The following is a 24,162-nucleotide window of genomic DNA, read 5'->3' on the forward strand; positions in this document are numbered from 1 at the left end:
AGACAAGCAGGGGATTCTTTAACTGACTATTTCCACCTTAAATATTTCATAGCAGACAAGGGAAGTTCTAACTAGTGCACAACAATGTTTCAAATAACAGCCTTGTCAGAACCCAGTAACGGAACTCTGTTTATAGTGACTCCAACTGTTTTTTCCACATTTAAAAATATGAATATCTATGTTACTCTTAAAATGGGAATTTGAAGTGTAGTGAAGTCAGTAAGCCATAGAAACTATGATTAAAATTTTTCAGTTCCTATTATGCAACAATGAGGTGAACTAAATATACTATTAATAAAAAGGGAGATGAGGCAAAACATTTGTGTGCATGTTGTCTCTGTTCTTCCTTTACATATAACTTATTATACTAAAGTGAAAGATAACATTTGAATCTGGTTTTCCTCACTGCCTATGAATGAGATGTAACTATATTTTTAGAAGTCACTCTAAGTTATAAAACCATTTAACATTATCAGACACAACCACTAGACATGTGATGAGTATGTTGCATAAAGTGTAAGTTTAAGAAAAAGCATAAATGTCTCAGAGTATATTAGGCAATATAATAGATAAAATAGATACATTTTGAGGTAAAGTCCAGAAGTCTATATCTTTTTGATTCTTTGAGAGATTTGGAAGACTGTGTAGTTTTAGAATCAGTTCTTTGTTTCTTTTTCCTTACATCAGTCCAAGTATTTTTTCTGGAGATCTTTTCAAGTTGGTGGAAACAGTCCAGTCCATGTCTTCAGGAATTGTGATGATATCATTATTCTTGATGAAGGTAGAAGCTTCTTCAATGTTGTTAAAGGTTCTCAAGTCATTTGAACAGAAAATTCTGATTCTAGCAGGATATACCATCTGCACTTTTATTTTATTTTGTTTGAGAAGTTTCACTAATGACCAAGATTTTTTCCTTGTTTCTAACACTTTTGCAGAATAATCATTGTCAAATCTGATCTGACTCTGTTTATATGTTATGAGACTTTTTTTCCAGGCTGTTTTTAAAATGAGCTCTTTATCCAAGAAGGACAGGAACGTTACCACAATTGATCTTGGTGGTGCATTAGGTGAGGGTATAGATTTTCCTATGGCTCTGTGAGTTCTTTCTATTCCATTTGATAATCCCTCTTTTAAATCAAGCACTTCAAGAAGCCAGGAATTCAAAAAGGTGATGATGTCTTCTCCCTCAGTTTTTTAACAAAGGCCAATATTCTTATATTAGTTATCCTTTCCCTATTCTCTAAATCATCCACTTTATTAAGTAGTCAGTTATTTTGGTGAAGTAAGAATTCTGTCTGATTTTCCTCTTCTTTGAGTCTTCCATCTATGTCATTTAGTGATGTCTCCATATTCAAGTAATTTACTTTGTTGTTGCTGCAGTATTTCTTTTAGTACATATGTTTGCTTTTGGCAGTTTTCCTTGAGACTTTCCAAATTATCAGTGAATCTATCCATTTTCAATGACAGTTCATGTAATGTGGAAGACATCAGTTGTATCTCCTTCTTCAGAGTGGTTTCTGAGTGAGCACTCTTTAAACTGGCCATAAACAAACAGATGTGTTGTTCTCCAGAATATTTTGACAGGAAAAACTCAATAATATTTCTTGAAATTTGGTAGAGTTGTAGTTCTTAAGTTCCTTAATATTTTTTTTCTATTTCTGGTTACTGAAAATATTTTTTTCCTTGTTTTCTAGTACTGTTTTTCAGAGCTCTAAAAATGCTGCTTATCTGTTTGCCATCTAGGCTCTGCCCTGGCTTTTCCTTGTCTTACCGGTAACCAAGTGATTAGAATGATGTATTTGCCCAACATTCTCTTACACCTCATATATGTAACTGATTCGAATATAGTGGATACGTGGCAATGGGAATTGTTCCACTTTCTTTGACAAGGTCAGAAGTCTTCCTTTAGTAGAAATAAATTATATATCTCATAGTGGGATTGGATTCCCAAATTTACACAGCCATGGGAAATCAGTATTGGGTTGAAATTATACTAGGGCCAGATTACAAGTAAAGCTTTTGTGGTTCTAAGTTAAAGTTCAAAATATCATCTGCCCTCTAGAACTCTAGAAGTGAAAATCCTGAATTTAGCCAACAAAGTATTGGATCCAGGAGGACTCTAGTCGTGGTTTGAGGAAGTTATCTGTAATAACACGAAGAATAAAAGGAAACAACATGAAGTATTAATTACTTCTAGAATTTCTCTAAATCTGTAAATTTAGGTTGATTCAAAACCATTGTTATTGTCCAATTGGATACACCAAGGGATTTACTATATTATGTATGTATGGATTAACACATGTCATAAGCTGCAGATTCCAGATATCAAACTTAAATGGCCAAGGGAATTTTAACACACAACACCATAGATTATGACGGTGGCAAATATCACAACTGTGTGCATGTCTTAGTGCCTCTCATTTTCATACTTCCCATGCAATGCAATGGATCACTAATCAACTAAAATTGTTAGCACAAAATAAATCTGGGCAAAATGGAGGTATTCATTCCAAACTATTTTATAGATATTGGTTGAACCTAGAATCAGATTCCTCAGCTCTCTTAGAAAAGAAATGGGAGTAGATGATAGGTTCTACTATATCAGATTCTTAATTCAACTAAAACATTGCAGAGACATAATTTGAGATCTTTCTCACCAATTGTTTGATTTGCCCTCTTTAAAATATTGCATATGTCTCACTTTACATTGTTATTTTATAAACATAAGTTTAAATTAACAACATAAATGTTGACATAAACTCACATCCTTTGGGCTCACCAACTGTTCACTGCAGTTGTTCTACAGCTTCCTCTCAAACAAAGCACAAGCAGTATAGTGTAAAATAAACTTTCCCTTCTTCTTGCCTGTAACTGTTGATGTCACACATGGATCTATAATAGGCCCCGTATCTGCTGTGTCAAATCTCTCTCTCTGAACTCCAAAACCTTAAATATCAATCCTTTTTATTGATTGAAACTTGGCTAAATAGTTCACAACTACTACTAAACATTAAAAATAACCTAAATCACTGCTCTGTGCCCCCAAAAAGACCTCTATCAAAACAACACTATTTACTACTGCCAACAGCATCATGATAATCAAGTAAACCATGCAAAATTACTGGATGTCATCATAGAAGGCCAGTTGAAATTTGACCACCATGTTTCACACATAGTTAAAAACAAATCATCAAAAACTAGGTACATTATACAAAGTAAAAACTTACCTCAGTGACACAGCCAGAAGGCATACTCTATAGCCTCTACTTTCTTACTGCCATCTCTCTTCCACACTGCCCCAATCTTCACTAACCTAAACATCTCAAAATTGTTCAAATGTAAGCAAAGTTATAATAAAATAGACACACTTGCTGTAAATTATAGAAATAGAACATACCACTGCCTAGCCCACATAGAATGAAACTGGGTAGAACTACCATATCACTTGGCTCTTTCTCAGCTGACTGCAATACACAGACTTTCCTCTGAGCCAGAGGATTACCCAGCCATTAACAACTTAATACACTAATCCCCCCAATAGAATTGTATTAATCACTGTAACCAAATCATCTAACACTGCAGGTGACTCTCTATAAATAGTGTAGCTAAACTATGGAACCACATCCTACTACCACTGAAATACATTCAGAATGCAGTCTCATTTAACTCATTGCATCCATGTGACACCTCCAGGTGCATCTGTAGTAAACTCCTACTGATGCCTCTAGGCGTCAAATATTGCTTGTTCATGTTTGCATAAATAATTCCTAAACCATGTTATGTAGAAGGTTTTAAAAGTTTTCATTTTAAAGCTTCACAATGGCAAACTCAGCTGTGTATGTATGTTGATATATATATATATATATATATATATATATATATATATATATATATATATATATATGGGATCCGTACAGATCACCGACGGCACTTTCTGACGAAGCAGAAATCACCGAACATACATAACTGAAATTGCTGTTCACCGAAGCAGCACTTTTGGTTATGTATGCTGGTTGCAGGTTGCACTACGCTGCGGTTAAGGGAGAATTCCCTTTTCCCCATTGTACATTAGTGGGGATCCCCAAGGTTTATAAGAATATGGAGGACCCCCCATTTTGCCCTATTATATCTGGGAGCAAAAGCAAAACCTTCCCTTTTGGAAAAGCAATTGATAGATGGTTAAAACCTATCTACAATGAGGTCCCACACATTGTAAAGGACTCGTGGGATTTTCTTAGTAGAATCAAATCTCATCTATGGAATGACAGTGTTATATTTTTAACAATTGACGTGGTCAACTTATTGTCTTGTATACCTAAAGAAGATGAAATGATTAGATTTATAAACAGTATACAGAGGTATACACAATTTGACTGGGATAGAGTCAGTCTTCTGGAAGAATTTATGGGTATTGTGCTTGACAATAATTATATATATTATGAAGGTGAATATTACAGCTAGATACGAGGGGTAGCCATGGGGGCAGCGTGTGCTCCTATGTTTGCGAACCTTGTATTGTTAGATTGGGAGGATGAATACATGTTCAAAAACCAATGGTACCAGTCCATTAGTTGTTACATCAGATTTTTGGATGATATATTTATTTTGTGGACTGGTACTATGGATGAAATAGTAATGTTTTTGGAATATCTTAATAATTCTAGCCCATATTTAAAATTTACCTACAACTGTAACAGTACGTATATATCATACCTAGACACATATATCTACACCACAAGTAAGGGCTTTAGGTCCAAAATATATAGAAAAGAGACTTTTAGTAATACATATTTAGAATTCTCCAGTAATCATCCATGGAAACAAAAGAAAAGTATAATTAAGGGGCAATGTATCAGAGCTGCCTGGATGACTTCGGACTATTGTGAGATGGTTAAAGAAATTGATTAAATAGGAAATATGTTTAGGGAATGGGGGTACCCTAATGAACTTATCACTGATGTTACTGGGTATGTTAAAAGAGAGTGGGGGAAAAGTATATACCCCTGTTGGGTGTAAATATGGAGATCAACAATGGGTCCACCAAATTTAATTGTACAAAAAACATGGATAATGATATGAAATATAACAGGGTTTGTGTCCTGAGGTTTAATCCTTATGTTAAGGAAGTCAAAATATTATATATAAGAATTGAAATATTTTGCGGTGTGGTGAGGGGGTGCACAACATATTAGGAACAGAACCCCTTTTTGTATATAAAACTGGATCAAATCTAAAAATGAAAATCCAAAATAGTGGTAAACACAAGGATACAATGACTGCAGGCACAAGTAAATGTGGACACTGTAAACAGTGTTATGTTATAAGTGAAGAATATACCCGCACTTTAGATAATATTAATAAAACAGTTGTTAGGTTTAAAAAGGGTAATTGTCAAACACAGTATGTGGTCTATTTAGCTATTTGTACTAATTGTCCGAGTTTTTATGTAGGAAAAACAGAGAGGAGGTTAAGAAATCGTATATACGATCACCTTTATTGCATTAGAAAACAGGATATCAATAATGCCCTAATGCCCTATATAGACACATAAAAAAGAGTGAGACCTGTGATACCTTTAAGTTTGCAATATTAGAGTGTGTAAAGACTAACCCTAGAGGAGGAGACATGAAAGGTATACTGGGGGAAAGAGAAGTGAAATGGCAAATATTATTAAATAAAGCCACCCCCCCCCCAGATTAAAGGATTGTATTTCCACTAAACCCCTTTTAAGGGCATGAACAGGGTGCTATAGGAGTAACTTCAAGCCTTGTATAGGTCTTTGTCATCGGCCTAGTACAATTTATTATGTTACACGTTTTCCATTGTAATGTTGTTTAATTTTCGACATATTTTTAACATTGTTTTTAATCTTTTTAACTTCTATTTTTTAACATATTAATACAACATATATAGAGTGTATTATATTATGGAGTATAACAGCACTTATGACAGTGCTTACATGTTTTATATGATATTTTTAAATGACTTGCTTTATAATACATTTAGTTATATTAACTAATGAATATTCATGAGATTAATACACTGTATCACATGATTGGATGACTGGTATTATTTAAAGCTTGTTAGTTTTTAATATGGTGTTCTGATGAAGTCTACGGAGAGTAGATGAAAGTGCTAAACCAGATGTCTTATTAAATATAGCTTTTGCATTCTATCTGTCTCATTTTCTGGAACCAGACACCGCAGTTAACCCGTTACATCGTTCTATTTGATTGGTAAATGGGCTTGACTGTTTTTTTTTTTTTTTTTGCTTTTGATGTTTTCTGACAGTGCTAGCAAGACCTGGTGGAGAGCCACTATGTCGTGATGGCAATTTCTGTACCTTACTGGCTTGTATGTTAAGAACACACTCAGTAATTTTGCTTTTGTGGAACAACCTTCAACTAGATATTGTTGACTCTAAAAGTTGATCCTCAGCTCCATAGTGTTACTGATGATTATCAAAATTAGATCACTGATTTTTGTGCCAAGTTCTTATGATGTGTGTGCTTTTTCAAAACACTTCTGTCTACATCTCCTGTCTTAAAAAGAACACAACTGAGTCAGGGTTGTTCGGTCACCCCAATTCCAAAATTATGCTAAAGTATACATTTTTCAGGAATCAGTAGAGCTGTGAAAAGGTACATAGCATAGGGAACCTGTACTTATTTTATAAAAGGTCACAGGAGTTACACACTTAAGATGCCATCTTAGGTGACCTATGGCCATACTGTCCGCTAGATTATTCTGTATGGTGATTTTGTCAGTTCATTTATTTTACCATGAAAGTCATTATTATATGAAAGAAATTTATAGCATGTGGGTTATTAAAGAATTAACAAATATGAATTTCATTTGAATATACATTTATATTCTGAGTAACCAAAATGTATTTATTTTTCTCATCAAAATGAATATCTGCAAGTTGAAAACTGATTAACACTTTACCTCTTTTATGAAAGCATGATACTCCTCCAGTAGAACTGGCATCAAAACAACAACCCCTTGCATAACAAACAGCTTCACCTTCTTCTTCTGTAGCACATAATTTTCTGAACAATGGAAGATTGTTACATGAAAACACTGCATGAAAAACAGACTGTGAGGGTTATTATGAGTGCAATGAAGTTGGGTCAAAGTACAAAAAAATTAGGACATTAAAACTCGTATCTCAAGAAACATAACTATTGTGAAACACAGTTCTCTGCAGTCTAAATGGCAAGCTCTCTGTGTGTTTTGACATTTAAGTATGTTTATACACTTACATATGCTATGTATTATATTTGCATGTAATGCATAGGTTCTCTAATCATAAACTTTACATCAAGGTAAAACAGCATCATTGCTAATACACTAAAAGAGTGTCATGCCAGCATAATTAGAAGTGTGGAGGCAAAGCATGTGTTCATACTACGAGCAGTCAGGATTTGTGCAAACTTTCCAACCAGTGGAAAATGGCTGGCAAAAGAAGGATTCTGTGTACAGAGGATGGATCTCCATAAAAGAAGAATTACAATGTGGAAAACAATATTCGATCCCCCATACATTTCACAGTAAAGACAAGTAAGCTACAAGCATCAGGTATTGCAGTGATGGATATGGCCATTGTTATTCATGTTGTGAAAGAAGTGCATTTTCACTTTGCTGGTACGATTTCATAATTGCAGTATCATGGAGTGAAAATCAAGCAGAAAAAAATGAGGGTTTAAGACAATTGTATTTTGATGTCCTGGTAAATTGTGCCTGGCCCCGAAAAGCACACATGTGGAAACTATAAACAAAGAGATGGTCTCAGTGCACATTGTAACTGACTTATGAAAGAGATCATATACATCATTAACATTCATTCACAGTACTTTTATATGTGGTTCAGAACTATTACACAACTGAAACAGCAGAATCATAGTACAGCTTTACAAATAAAAACAGAACATTTGCCTGAAGATTAACACCACTTGTGCTTCTTAATATTTCTACCTTTAACTTATACTACTGCACACCTCCTGGTGCAACTTTGCTTTCCTTTTGTTCATAGGTCTCCTCTGTTTAGCTGTACAGGTTTGAATTCTGTTATTAGTTTTATTTGAACTATTTTATTAAGTGAAGTCCAGTCAAAGAATCAATCACTGTTTTTACATCCAGCTCCATAGAACAGAGGAGATAAAGCCCTAAATGAGGCCCAAATGAAGGCCCAGCATGGCTTTTGGTCTGGCTATAGTACAATCACTGTGATATACATTATTAGAGATCACATAGTAACTAACATGAACAAAGGGGCTTTCCATGAAAATTACAGTTTGATTTCTCTTGGTTTCATTTCTCCAGATATTTTGGGATTCTAATACAGTGACAAGAATGGACCCCATTCCTAAGTCAGAGTACGAATTAGAGTTCATGAAATTAGTTTTGTTTCAGTCTTTGATGTTAGCCAAGAATGCTCTTTTCAGCATTAGTGATGTGCTCAGAATTGCCTTCTTACATCTAAGTATGAATGTAAATTCTTTTTTATTAGACCCATTGATCCTACTGCTACTGAAACAGTCTGGTTATCTTTCTTCCAAATTGCTTGTTTCTTCCTGCAAATCCTGATATTTTATGACAGGTTCTATTTGTAAATAATACACTGTAATCACTGGGTGTAGCAGTTTCAATGGTCAATGCTACTTCTGTCTTTTTTTTCATGGATTACTATATCTGGTTTTCTGCCCTATATTTTTTGAAGTGTTGGTAATTGGTGATCTCATGCAATAAAAACTTCATCATTCTTTGTAATAATTTGTGGTTCATATTTCCAAAGCTTCACCATTACTTCTGTATTGTAGTGGTTGCACAATCCCCAGTGCAACAATCTTGCCACATTATTATGCCTTTCAGTTTATAGGTGTACTGTCATGAGTGACATCACACCCAGCAACAAGATGTGTAACTGTTTCTAGTTCTTTTTTTTCCAGAACCTGTGTTTGTCTTTTTCTCCAATTTTTTCAATGGATTTTATAAATCAATATATATGAAGACCACTATCCTGAGCCACAGTTCTTAAACTTCCATATTTCAGTTTCAAATCACATCTTCTTAACCATTCCTTCTTCAAATGTTGGTTAACATGAGGCTGTTCCTGGAGATCTCTGTACTCACTATTATATTTATACATTTTTCACATTTCTTTCTGATTCTCCTCCATATATTGTTTCTTTTGCTTTTTGGCACATTTAGCTGCTGTCTAATTTTTTTTGTCAAATTTAGTTTGATTTCCATTCCTGCTCAATACCAAAATGCTTCTGCTGAACTAAGCAAAGATGTCATCTTAAACTTCTCATGTTTTAAAACTTTATGTTTGGGTCTGACGAGGTCAGCAGAATCGTATGCAGTCCCACAATTGCAGACATTATCTTCTGTTATATCACATGTAATCAGTTTCAAGGAGGCTCATGACATCTTCACAGTGAAGAATATATAATCTTGGTATACAATGATTTTTATATATCATTTGATAAGCATGAAGCATTTTCCTTGTTCTCATGTCCAAGCAATCCAGTACTTTTGGGGGTCAGTTAATTACACCAAACCTATAAGTGATTTATGGTTTGGACTTTTTTCTTAGACATCAAGGCAGTCTTCAATATCAGTTTTAGTCTTCTTAAATATTCCTTACTGAGCTTTCTTTACAAATGTTCATGGTTTATTTTTAGTGTTTCATCTATTTCCAAATATCCATGCACTCCCTCCTGCTCAAATTCCTTTATATCACATTTCTGTCTTAGGCTGATATTTTCTTGGGGCTGCAGCTTTCCTATTTTAAATGTTGCTTTACAAATCTATAAAGACCAAATGTCATTCTTACATCATCTGAGAAAGTTTTAACCATCTGTAGCTTTGCTTTCAACTCCTCAGCTGATTAACTATATAATTTTAAATCTTTATAAACAAAGTTGTTTTCTGGGAACCAAAATGTAACCATAGCCTAATCTGTTAAGCAAACAGTTTAAAAGTTTATGGGAAGTCAAAAATGCAATGGTGAAAAATAATCATCCTGGAATATCCTGGCTTGAATTTTTCATCCCTGGGATAATAATTTGCTATTTGTCATGTCTTGGCAGCAATATGGTTTGCCATGTTTCATGGCCACTGTAATATAATTAATGAATTTTAGGTGTATCTTATGCATCTGTAAACATTCCTTTATCCATGAATGTGGAATGGTGTCAAACACCTTTTTGTAATTTATCCATACCATATTTAAAATGCTTTCCCTTTCTACAATTCTCAATAATGGCTTAATTTACAAACAAATGGCCCCTTATTCCACATGACTTTCTTTTGTTATGCTTTTGTTCTACTGCCATAATTGATTTTTTTCTAAATGAGTATAAACTCTGCATCAGTTCCAGTATATAGTTTGTATATTATCGGAAAGCAAGTTTTTGGTCTATAGTTATAAGGATGGCTTGCGGGTTCATACTTAAGGAGGGGTATCATTTTTTCTGCTATTAACCAGTCTGATGTCTGTTCTGGATGTACATACATAATTAATTCTAACTTGGGGCTAAATATTTCTATAAATATGTTAATTCTTTTAGCCAGAAATTAGGTACTGTGTCTGGATTTGGGATTTTCCATTTAGGAGCTTTTCTTAATTTTGTCTCAATATTTCTGGCCATTACTTCATCCTATTTCATATCGTCTACATTACAGCTCCTTACTGTTTCTTTTAAATTTTCTATCCATTTAGCTTCCTTGTTATGTTCAACAGGGTCTTCATAAATACTTCTCCAAAATGTGCCCATTACTCCTCTTTTGGTGGTGTTCCTTTTCCTTTTGCTTCCCTTCCCGAGTCTCTGTAAAATCTTTTTGAGCCATCAGTGAATTGTTTATTTTGTACTTTTCCTTTATATTTATCTGTATACCTTTTAAGTTTTTTTTTCTGACTGTGAGGATATTTTTTGTTACCTCACAGCAAGAGGTTCTCCATTTCAATTCTCGGCTTGACTTGGGAGTGCCTTCTGTGTGGAGTCTGCATGTCCTCCCCACGGTTGGGTAGCATTTGAAAGACATGCGTGTGTAAATGAGCATGCCTTCATTGAAGGTTGGGCGTCGAGCTGGAACCTCAGCATTTCGTAAAAATCTACTGCCAATCATTAGTGGACCGGAGTTCCACTGTGGCGACCCCTTACCGGGAAAAAGCTGAAAGACAGATAAACAAACCGGCAATAAGATATGATAAATCTTGGTCTGTTTTGACACTGTGCACTGCTTTTTCTCATTCTATCTTTCTTACTATTTTTGATGATCTGTTCCCCTTTCTATATTTTTCTAACAGTAATACTTCTTATTTTAACTGCTTTAAAGTTTTCTCCATCTGATGCTTCCATGGTGGCATTTCACTTGTTGCCTTTCTTCCTTTTCTTTGTTACTCTACATTTCTGTGGTAGCACTTTATTAGTTTAGCTGCACAGTTCCAAATTCTAGTTACTTTTGTCATATAACATGAATTTCTCTTAATGTTGTTGTTTGTCTTTCGGCTTTTCCCAGTTAGGGGTCACCACAGTGGAACTCCGGTCTGCTAATTATTGGAAGTAGATTTTCACAAATGCCAAGGTGCCAGCTCAACGTTCAACCTTCAATGAAGGCACGCACATTTATGCATGCTTTTTGAACACCCACCCAACCACTGGAAGGACATGCAGACTCCACACAGAAGGCACTCCCCACACTCCAGCCAACAATCAAACGGAAGAACCTCTTGCTGTGAGGTAACAACACTACCGCTGCACCACCATGGAATTTCTCTTAATAATCCTGATTAATGTGCTCATCTATTTTACCAGTCTTCTCACATTTTAGCTCTTAACCACAAAAGGAAAAAAGAGAAATCCACAAATCACGAAATCAAATCCACGAATTTATTGGTTAGCGCTTTCATGCACCATCAATACGTGCACTTCCACAGACAAATGAATTAAAAAATTACACTGCTTAAATACAAAAAACACATCAATTAACAAGTTAACCAATTAATTAATTGGATAATGTGAATTAAATTATATTATTACCTACCCAACAAGTTTACTAGACACAACACCTACAAATAACCTGCTCCTACATAATAATAAATCTATGTTAACCAGTTCAACATATTAAAATATATATATAAATATATATATATATATATATATATATATATATAAATATATATATATATATATATATATATATATAAATAAAATTAAAAAGTTTTTTAAAACATAATAATATTTGGTTTATCGAGTATAAATATCATATTGTAAATTTAATTTACTTACAAAGTTTATCATTCCAAGGCTTTCAATCTAAGTATACATTTTATAGAACACATATCATTGATACCAGGATAAACATATGCATTTCTGCGTAATTGCCACAGCAACTCTTGTTCTTCAAGTTGAAGATGCCATGGTCCACCTCTAGGATTCTTGGGAACACTTTGTACTACCACAAACTGAAAACTGTGTGTACTATGTTGATTAATATGTCTTGCTAATGCATTAGTCTGAATATTTTTAGCAATAGCATAAACATGTTCGTATATACGTTGTTTAAGTTGTCGCTCAGTTTTTCCCAAATAAAATACAGAACACAATTTACACTTGGCTAAATATACTACGCCCTGACTTTCACAATTGTATTTATCTTGTATTGAATACTGGTATCCATTAATACAGAAAAAAAGCCCTGTTAAAATATATTTACAATATTTACATCTGCCCATTTAAACATACCTTTAACATTTATATGCTTTTGATGTGGCATCTCAAATAGTCTCTTAAGACTAGGTCCTTTCCTATAAGCTGCCAGCTCAACGTTCAACCTTCAACTAAGGCCCGCCCATTTACGCATGTCTTTCGAACACCCACCCAACCACTGGGAGGACATGCAGACTCCACACAGAAGGCACTCCCCACACTCCAGCCAACAATCAAACGGGACAACCTCTTGCTGTGAGGTAACAACACTACCGCTGCACCACCATGGAATTTCTCTTAATAATCCTGATTAATGTGCTCATCTATTTTACCAGTCTTCTCACATTTTAGCTCTTATTAACTTTCAATAATATATTTCTATCATCTGACTTCATATGTCTAGCCATCACTATTAAATTACCCAGACCGTCTCTTAAATCATCTTCTTCTCAAATGAGACTGTCTTTCTTGGTCTCTGTTTCCTGTGGATAATCTACAGAAAGTTCCAGAAAATCTTCCTGTGACATATCTTCTTGAGAACATCACTCTGCAACATTACTTGTGTCATTGCTACTGTATCCTGCTCCTTCCTTTGCTGCACAACTTCAACTGGACTTTTGTATTGGTCTCCCCCAGAAGGTGCCAGAGTATCATCGTGCTACAAATCTTCTTCAGATGCCTCCTGCTCCACTTGTTGCTCCTTAATCCTGGGGCCTGTAGTTCTATTATGCTTCGATGCTGCATGCGTTGCATTCTCCATACTAAATCCTTCGCTTCATAAACAATCCATAACTTCAATATATATTTGTTTAACTTTTAACTTACTAATCCTCTTTGTTGCATTTCTCCTTTGTTTTCTTATTTTCTGCATTGTGGAATGTTCCATATCTGGGTGCCTTTGCCCATATTTATTTTTGTATGTACTTTGCTATTGGGTGAATCTCAGTCAAAGAATCAGTCACCTTTTTTTACAACTGGCTCCATAGCTCAGATGACATAAAGCCTGACAAAGCCCAGATGAAGGCCTCAGCATGGCTTTTGTCCTGAACATAGTACAATGACTATTATATACAGTCTTACAGATGAGATACTAACCAACATGGACAAAGGGGCTTTCTATAAGAATTAAAGTTTGATCCATTAGTATTCTCTGATGTTATTGAAAGAGCTTTGTTCTGAAGAGAGAAAGCAAGACATTCCTTTCCATCTCTGATATTAATGAAAGGAGTTAGAAGTAACAGGTGGCAGTGTGATCTGTACTGACCAAGACAGTCTGATGTATGGATACATACTTTTCAGCTTACTATTAGCCAAGGCTATAAGGTAACACTCTGGGAAGTCTAAAGGTATCAGGGTGGCTCAATGGATTTCTGTCAAATGAAAATAAAGATGCTATGGAAAAGATAAGTGTTCTTCCAAGACAGTGAAACTGCTTTTTTTATACCAAAACACTGTAATGGAAAATTATTTATCCACTTTAAGCTGCAGTGACTTCAGAATTTGTTATAGAGTGGTTGATGCATGATTTCCAGCATGAGTGGTGTGTGCGTGTGTGAGTGCGTGTGTGTGTGTGTGTGTGTGTGTGTGTGTGTGTGTGTGTGTGTGTGTGTGTGTGTGTGTGTGAGCCCGTACGGATGGATGGAGAGGTTGCAGGGAGTTTGCCATCACATAAAAAATTTGGTTAAAGTTTTTCCATAACATGAGGTTTGCGCAATGGTTGTGGTAATACAGTTGTGGGTTATTGTGTTTGAACAATGCAGATTTGTTGATTTAACATTTCTGTAACTGTCTATAGTCTTTTATAAAATGTCAGTACAACAAATACTAACAACTTACTAGGTAGCCAGCAACTATTACATGGATCTTGTAATGACACTTAACCTTAAAACTGGCAACTCCAGTAGAAGCTGATAGAGCTAAATGATTTATAAAGCATTACCTTTTGGATAGAAACATGCTGGTGTTCCACTGCTGTCAAAACAGTACCCTTCACCTCTGCAGTTTTGCTCACTTATTCCATTAGCACCATACTGTACTCTAGATTCTGATAATATACCACAGTTTAGCTCTGTAACAGAAAAAGGGGAGGGAAGCATCTATCAGTCCAAAATGTTTTTCTGCATTGTACATATTCCAAAACAAATTGGCTGCAGGTTGGATGATGTCAAATCTGTTGCTGTGACATTTTCTGAATGCACTCATCAGAGGAATAACACAGAACAATACATTGATTTCTGTTTTAGAAACTAAGCTCTGCCATGCTAATAAGATGTTCTAAAAACTGTTACTCTGAAAGTTTTGGATGAAATATTGAAAATTCACCAGAACAAATTTAACATCTTTACATGTGTGAGTTTTCACTCCTTTTAATCTAAAGCTTCAGCCTAGTGTTTTCTAAAAGCAGAAGCACTGCTCAAACAACTGATCATGTTAGGTGAGGAACGAGGTTTCACAAGTAAAGGTATAAATCCTGTTTTGGGATACAATTAGTGTTAGCTTCTTAACTGTTGCTGATGAGATTGGGAGACTATAACCGAAACCCTGTGATACGTGTACGTAATGGCTTGTTATGTTTTCTTTCTTTCTTTTTTTTTTTGGCACTTATATTATATAATGTAGTGCTGATTTACCTGCCTTTGGCTGTTTGCACTACTTCTTATAAAATATTTTTTCTGTATAATCTATAATTTGTTTATAATTGCTATTGTCCTAGTGGCCTGAGTTGTGGTTGAAAAGGGTTTGAACAAATTCCCTTAGCCGGTAAACAAAGTATAAGTAGACAAGTATATATACAAGCAAATAAATATTCTAAGAATTGGGGAATAGCATGTTTAAATGAAGGGCATGAACACTAAGGGAGGAATTCATGAAAGTACCATGACATGTGGATGTACCACCCTTTTGGTATTCAGCAGTTACTGTAACATGGTGCTGCATGGTGCACTGCTACAGTCATCCCTCTCCATAAAGGGGGAGTGACTACAGACCCTAGGAATTATCACCCCATTAGCCCAATGAGTCTGATATGTAAAGATATGGAGTGCATCATCATGGACCTAATTAAGAAGGATATAGGGAATCTCCAAACTCTAGATCCCACACAATTTGGTTTTTTGAAAGGTAGATCAAGCCTGCTCAACCTGGTTGACTTCTTTGAGTCAGTCACCAGAACTGTGGATGAGGGCAAGGCAGTTCATACAGCCTACCTTGATCTGGCCTTTGATACCATTCGCCACTTAGGAATTATTGATAAATTCACCAAACTAGGCATCGACCCCTATATCACTAGATGGATTGCAAATTGGCTCACAGATAGAACCCACAGTGTGGAAATAGCAGACTCCAAGTCAGACTGCCAAGGAATCATGAGTGGAGTCCCATAGGGATCGGTCCTAGGTCCTCTCTTGTTTTGCATCTACTTCTCAGAAGTCCAGGTCAATACAGAGGGAGGGACTCTGGCTGACCACGTTTGCAGACGACTGCAAGCTGGGAACCATTATTAACTCCCCAAGTGATGTAGACATCCTACAAAAAGGCCTCACTGAGACCAATGACTGGTGTCAAAACCATGACCTTAAGCTTAATGCCAAAAAATGCATCATCATCATCATTTAAAAGTATAAGGACAAGTTCCACCATTCAGCATTTTTCTGTTTCAACTGCATTTCATCTTTTGAGGAGTCAGAACTCTCATTAGTAGGTCTTCTACTTCTGACAGGGAACCTGCTTTGTTTTTATACTGAATCTGAATGTAAGGACCACTATGATGATATTATTACTGACTTGCAGACCTGTGTGTTCATGATGAAGATACAACGTGGATTCGCCAAATTAAGAAGTATCAGAACTTTTGCTTTTTTATTATTTTGCTTCAGATGCTCTCAAGATACTAATTAGACACAGAGTTAATAAAGATAACCTTTAAGACAAAATTAAATAATGGTGCTCTGGGAGCCACAGGACTCCAAGTTATAGTGTAAAACCACACAACCCCAAAGAACAAAAGGTTTCACAGATGCAAATCTTGTCTGTCAAGTATGAAAGAATGGTGGTGATGGTGCAGGCTTCTTCCTGGCACAGCTTACAAGGCACACATACACAATGCAGCATCATAGTAAATCCATAATTACTCACCCAGTGCTCTTTTAGACAGAAAACAGGATTTCCTCAAACACTAGTAATGACACAAAAATAATGATATACTCACCCTACATGTCACATATAAATAATAAGACTATATCTCCTAATAATAAAAAAAAAAAACAGAGTGCTTAGTAATGTATGCACAAAATAAATGTTGTAACTATCTATACAATTTTGAAGTAGAGCTGGATGACCATACATGATTCTTAGGAGTTATCAGGGGTATTATCTGGTTACCATGTGCCGCATTAGGTTTTGCAATGGTGCCTTCCATAGCAACAAAAAGGTGAGCCAGATGCAGTGGAGTGCTCTGTAGGGGCAGAGGCACCAATGTAGGTATATGAATCATACTGGAAGCTGAAAACAGATATGGGAACAGTGCAGCTGGTGTTTCTTGACAACCTTTGGGAATATACATGCATCATCCAGAAGATGACATGGAGATATAGCATCCTGCTCGGGGGTCATAAATTGCTTAGCATTCCATATGGGGAACTGATTTCTTCCCCTACCTGGCACATGCCTCAGAGGGTAACAATACATTGTAGACTCAAAGCCAAGGGGATCTACAATACTTTGGTTATACCCCTGGTGCTTGGAACAGATACCCAAAATACCACCAGTGATCATCTCAGCCTCTTTAGCTTGTCCACAAGCTGTCATACATACATTTAGAACATGTCCTCTAATCAAAATCCCATTTCTCATATCACAGTTCTAAGAAGTTAGACTGCATACTTCTCAGGTGACTCCATCTCCAGACTCACTGCCAGTACCATCTCCCTTTGTCCCTTTGTGCTTCCTGACAGATGTCATCTTAACATAATGAAAAATACAAATACAAGAGGTAACATGTAGGTATACCTCCACATGCAGATGAGCAATATACAAAAATATATTAATGGCACATGCAGATCCATTCAACACATTGAAGCAGGAACAGCCAACAAATGACAGTATGCCAGTGGCATATATGGGTGACAGGCAGAAGGGCTCACCACATGGAACATAAATTTGTCACCCCCCACAAACACACTTCCTGTATGTCCAGATAATAAAATATATCAAAGGTGAGACCAAAACAAAGCTAAATAAATAGATCAACAGGACCTTTATTGTAGTAACTGCTTTGCCAACTAAATACCTCAACAGACACTTTTTTATTGTAAAGTGTCTGTTGATGTATTTACTTGGTTTCATTTTGGTCTCACCTTTGATTTATTTTATTATTTGGACTTGTATTTCTTGGTGTGACCATTCATCTGAGTTCCTGTATTTTTTAGCATATACTGTTGGTACAATTATTGTATGTGTCTAAGCAGCATTGTAGAAAGGAAGTTGCAAAAACACTGGCCATGACTATATGGCAACATTGTCTTTCACAATGACCACAGTAGTGCTAGAGAATGCAACAGCAACATTCCAACAAGCATAACAATTGCCATGACCACAGATTAGGAGGAAGGAGGACTGTACTATACAGCAGGTTACATACAACTGTGTTGTAACACATATTACATCATAAAGTACATAGTGAACTGCACATATCCCAGAAATATGCATCACAGGAAATGTCACCAACCAGTAATGATGAACAGAACTGCAAATATCATGATAGGGCACAGCATGCTTAGTTTACACACACACACACACACACACACACACACACACACACACACACACACACACACACACACACACACACACACACACAATTCTCTGGGAAGGTTGGTAGAATTCTCCAGTTCCCCACAACTTTCTCCATGGTATAATACTGCTGCTACTGCTCTAGATTTGGCCAGACACCTCCCGTTACCTTTTGCTCTTAATTAAGCCAAATAGGAAACTGTACACATTACTACTTTCACTGGTAGCAATTCCAAGTAGACTAGTTAAGTTGAACTAGGAGCCACATCAACTTTTTAGCCTAGTCTGGCAAATAATAACCCTCCTCTCAGGTAATAAATAGCAATAATACATGTATAATGGAAGACTTAGCCACACAAGCTTTAAAGTAAATAAATAAACTTTACTTAAGTAGAAAGGTAAACAGTGCAGTTATATTTTAAATATGCAGGAGAATGAGAAAGCATACAAAGAAAATCAAAATAAAATTCAGTTACACTGAATACAGTGTGCAAAGGGGGGTCTGAGTTACAAATAACTACACATCTTATCTACAAATAACTACACATCCTATCAAAGTGGCTCACTGATAGAACCCACCTAGTCAAAATAGGGGAAGCCACCTCAAGTAGTAGACCCGTAACAAGCAGTGTACCCCAAGGATTGGTCATGGGGCCTCTACTATTTGGGATATACTTTTCAGAGGTTCAGGCCAAATCTAGTGGCTATGGCTGACCAGGTATGCAGAAGACTGCAAGCTGGGTGCTGTCATCAATTCCCCTAGTGATGTGGATATCCACCAAGAGGGTTGCACCCAAACAAATGATTGGTGCCAGAAACATGGCCTTAAACTGAATGCCAAATAATGCATCATCATCCCTTTTGGGGAGAATGACATTCTCACAAATGATCACATTGATAATAAGGCACTAAGCACTCAATCAATCGTAAGGGACCTGTGAACCCAGGTTGATAGCAAACTGACTTTTGACCACGATATTGCCTCTGTTGTATGGAAAGCTTTCTACATGGCCCACCTCAATAGTAAGGGTATCTCATCCAATGACAACGTGGTCATAACATCCCTGTATTCTTCCCTTATAAGACCGATTATTGAATACAATGCCCCTTTCAGCATGTACCTCACAAAGCACATGCAGCAGTTGGAGAGATCACAGAGATTCCTCACCCAGAGAATCCAGGGCTTCAAACATCTACCCTACACAGATAGGCTAAAAGCCTTGTCCCTCTACTCAGGCTGTTACAGACTCCTCAGAGGTGACCTCTGTCTAGCATACAAAGCAATCTCAGGCCTCGCCACGATGGGACTGCTGCATATCCGCAAGTCAAGCTCCACTCGAGTAACCAGTACGTGAGACCTTAATCTGGCCTGTGACATCAATAGGACTTGTTGGCAGATTTGTGTCCCAGAGACTCCCTTTTGTGGAATAGACTCTCTCCCCACATAAAGCAGAGCACCTCATTAAACCTTTTTAAGTGCAACCTTGATAACTGGATGGGGAACAGAAAATACATCCCTGGGATTCCACCTATGTCCCTGCTGGACAGTGGCATAGGGTGCTGACTAGTTGGAATATGGGCTACATTCTTGGCTAGGCTTGTAAGGGCCTCAAATAGCCTAGTAACTTCCTATGATCCTATGTCTTCATAAGAAACCTTGGCCTTGACTAATCTAAATTAGAGAATATTAAAAGACACACAGGCATAGCAGAGACCTTTTCACAGATATGTCACATCTTCATAAGAAACATTGCCCTGACTAATCTAAGTTAGAGTAATATTAAAAGACACGCAAGCATATCAGAGACCTTTGCACAGGTATGTCACTAAGTACTTCCAAACAAAGACAAGACAGAACAAAGACCAGTCTCAATTATTTATACACATTTTTGTTCTTTGGATGTGCTCCCTAGGAATCACTGCATCATTTCTCTTATCAGAAAGTATTGCATCAGTCATTCAGCTTTTCCATAGCAAGAGTAACTAAAACAGTTATTCCACCTGTAAAGGACAAAGGTTAATTACACCAGTGTAGAAACCAGAGAATACCAATACACAGAATTTCAACATATATTTCTTAACTGTCTGAATTTTAACGTCTACTTTTTTACAGTTCTACACAGCTACTTTCTGGAGCTGAACTCTAATGATATTTTATGATCTGCTAGCACAGGTGATGCAAAAGTTGTATTTTATGTTTGAAACAGTAGATTTATCTCCTCTTAATTTACAGGCGAAAAGGCCAAAATGTTTCATGCATTCTGCAGAACAAATGTGTTACTTGTAGGAAATCAGAAATAATTTCATAATGTTTAGGCTCTGTTGAGGCTCCCTGAAGGGATGAATGATCAGATTCAGAACTGTATTTAGCAGCCAGATAGGGTTCTTCAAGTGTGGTCTGAAAAGGCAAAACCAAATCTTTCTGGGCCAAAAAGAGATATGAGGATGACTGTTGCCTTGCACCTCAGTGCATTCTGCAAAAATCTGGACATAAAAGAAAGGGGTGGGTATACATACAGGAGCCCATTGGGTCATTGCTGAGAGTGTTCCTTGGTGGATGTCCTAGAGGTAAATCATGGCAAAATAGTTGCTGTATTTGGTGTTTTGTAGTATGGCAAAAAGGTCACAGCAGGAAGTGCCCCAATGGCTGAATAACCTCTTGGTCGTCAATGGATTGAGGGACCACTCATATGGCATTAGTAGATCCCTGCTGAGCCTGTCTGCAAGGCAACTGAGTACTCCCTAGAATTTTTCTTGCTAGTAAGGCAAAAAGGTCACAGCAGGAAGTGCCCCAATGGCTGAATATCCTCTTGGGTGTCAATGGATTGAGGGGGCCACTTGAATGACATTAGGCGATCCCTGCTGAGCATGTCTGCAAGGACACTGAGTACCCCCAGAATTTTCTTTACTATCAGAAAATGGTGAGAGTGAAAGCCCACCGTCAGACCCTTACAGCTTCCTGACATAAAGGATAGGATCCAGTTCCAATGTGTTTGTTGATGTGCCGGACTACTGTCATAATATCTGTCTGTATGGATATCACACCTTATGGAAGGCTGTCTTGGAGTCCCTACAACACTAGAAGGACAGCCCTCAACTTCAGGAAATTTATAGGAAGGTTGGCATTAGTCTGTCCTAAGGCCTTCGTCATTCTCCCTTTGATATGGTACTCCGCTCCCACCACCCACCCGAGGGAGGATGTGTTGTTAGTCACTGAAGCTATAGGGCTTGGGTTTAAAAGTTTTCTGGTCCAAACCATAGGGGTTTGTACTTACTACTGAAGAAGCTTTTTTGTTTGTTTGTTTGTTTGTTTGTTTGTTTGTTTGTTTTTTGAAAGAATCTGTGCTTATTATGGTTTTACATAAGGGATGGCAGCTTTGTGACCATTAACCCTTCTGGAGCCATTATAGTATTCTCAAGTGAAAATGAGCAAATTACACCATAAGAATTGAAGAAGACATCAGACTCAAGACTCTAAGGATTAAGTGTGCAGTTGAATGGTTTGTGCGCAAAACAGTTTGACTGGAGATTGCAACATCTGAGTTTTTTCATGAGGTACAGAGATAACAGAAGGAATGGTATCCTCTGCATGAGATTCAGGTTGGATTTTGGTACATTTATAGAAATGTTTAGGAAGTTGCAGAGATGTAGAATATAACCCCTGGCCTTCTGACTCCTGACTGCCTCCAGAGGGGAGCTGTTGAGCAGAACTTCAGGGATTCTGCGGCATCTTGTCAGAGAAAAGCTAGTGATATCCCTAATTCTGCAAACCACATCAACCTCTTGGCCTGTGTCCATTGAAAAGACTACCTCTGCCATGGCCACCCCTGTCAGAAAGTGTGTCAAACTGATGCCTAAAATTCAGGAACAAGAGTGACTCGGGCACTTTTTGGTTCCTGGAATATGAGCAACGAGGGTACTTGAACATGACTCTAATGAGAGAGAAAGTCACTCTTCTGCATCTCGTCTTTCACCAGTGGGTCAAACAAGGATGATCCATCAGACAGTGCATTAGTGAAGAACACTTTGAAGTTTCCTGCAAATTCACACTGGCACAGCAGGTGTGACATCTCATTGCTATGCCAGTTCAGGCAACCCCTAGCTACTCCATTAGCCGCAATATTTATTTATCTATTCATTTATTTACATTTGTTTACTGGGAGTGTCTGACTCGGCCTGGTCTGGCCCTTTTTCAGTGGAGGCCTATGGAGAAAAGTTCCACAAATACAATGTTGGTAGTACAAAAGGCAATTTGAGGAATATATGTAATACACAGTATGAAGAACTCAACATGCATAAAGTCCACAGAACTAATGTTGTACTGGTACCAAAGACAATTTCAGGAATGCATATAGTATACACTAAAACAACTTAACATGTATAAAGTCATCAATATCAAATGCATACAATACATATATTTAAATAGAAGAATTATCAAGGTAAGGAAAAAGTTTTGCTGTATTGAATATTATTAAAATTTTTGGAACTTGCAATATGCATAAGGAGCATGAATAGGTTATTGATGGTAAACAAGGACATGAGTGGCTTCTAGCTGCTTCCTTGATTCTAATGTCAATGGGTTCTTCACAGTAGATAAAGCCTGCTGTGGAAGATCTCTCTGGAAGCAATTTATGTGAGTGGCATAGTTCAGTGTACAAAGTGAGAAGGTGCCCAAAGAATACACCCACTTCCATAGTCTATCCATTGCCTTTGACTTCTTATTAGGGTATGTATGTATGTATGTATATATCTATACACACACACACACACACACACACACATATATATATATATATATATGTGTGTGTGTGTGTGTGTATATATAAATATATATATATGTTAAAATAACAACACTGCATACTCTATTAACTGTGCTACAACTAAATGTTAAAAATTGTAAAACACAGACTACTACTAAATATAACTGCTAGGTTCTCAAATCTTAACATATTAACAGCTTAACACTAATCCTAGAAACAAATATTAGGTTCTAATATTTTCACAAACTACTAACAGCTTAATATCTAAATGAAGCTACAAGCACTGAAAAATGAAGAAAATGTCTAAGGCTGAAGAAAGGAGCTATATAGCAAAAAGAGACAAAAGGACTATTAACAATCTTCCTCTTCTTCTTTCGGCTTTTCCCAGTTAGGGGTCGGCACAGCGGATCGCCTGTGCACTCATGATTGGCAGTGGAGTTTTACGGTGTCGAGTTGCCAGCCTGGCACCCGACCTTCCATGGAAGGCACACACATGCACGCCTAGGGGCAGTTTAGGGTATCCAATCCACCTACTGCATGTCTTTGGGATGTGGAAGGAAACTGGAGCACCTGAAGGAAACCCACCCGCCACAGGGAGGACATGCAGACTCCACACAGAAGGCACCCCAGCCGAGGATTGAACTGGAGAACCTCTTTCTGTGAAGTGGAAATGCTAATTACTGCACCACTGAGGCCACTCACAAAAGGACTATTAACAATGAAATTTTGTATCTAATCTGATAGAAATTTTTTTTTAATTTTAGCAAGGATTTATCTATCACCAAATAAGTAACCAAATGAGGTGGAGTACTGTTGCAAAGGCAGCAAATGATATCCTAGGTAATGTGGGCAGGTGTATTATGGGAAGGAAGAATTCTTAAAGGGGCTCAAAG

Source organism: Protopterus annectens, chromosome 2.part1, assembly GCF_019279795.1.
Source record: "Protopterus annectens isolate FY-2018-M chromosome 2.part1, PAN1.0, whole genome shotgun sequence".
NCBI lineage: Eukaryota > Metazoa > Chordata > Ceratodontiformes > Protopteridae > Protopterus > Protopterus annectens.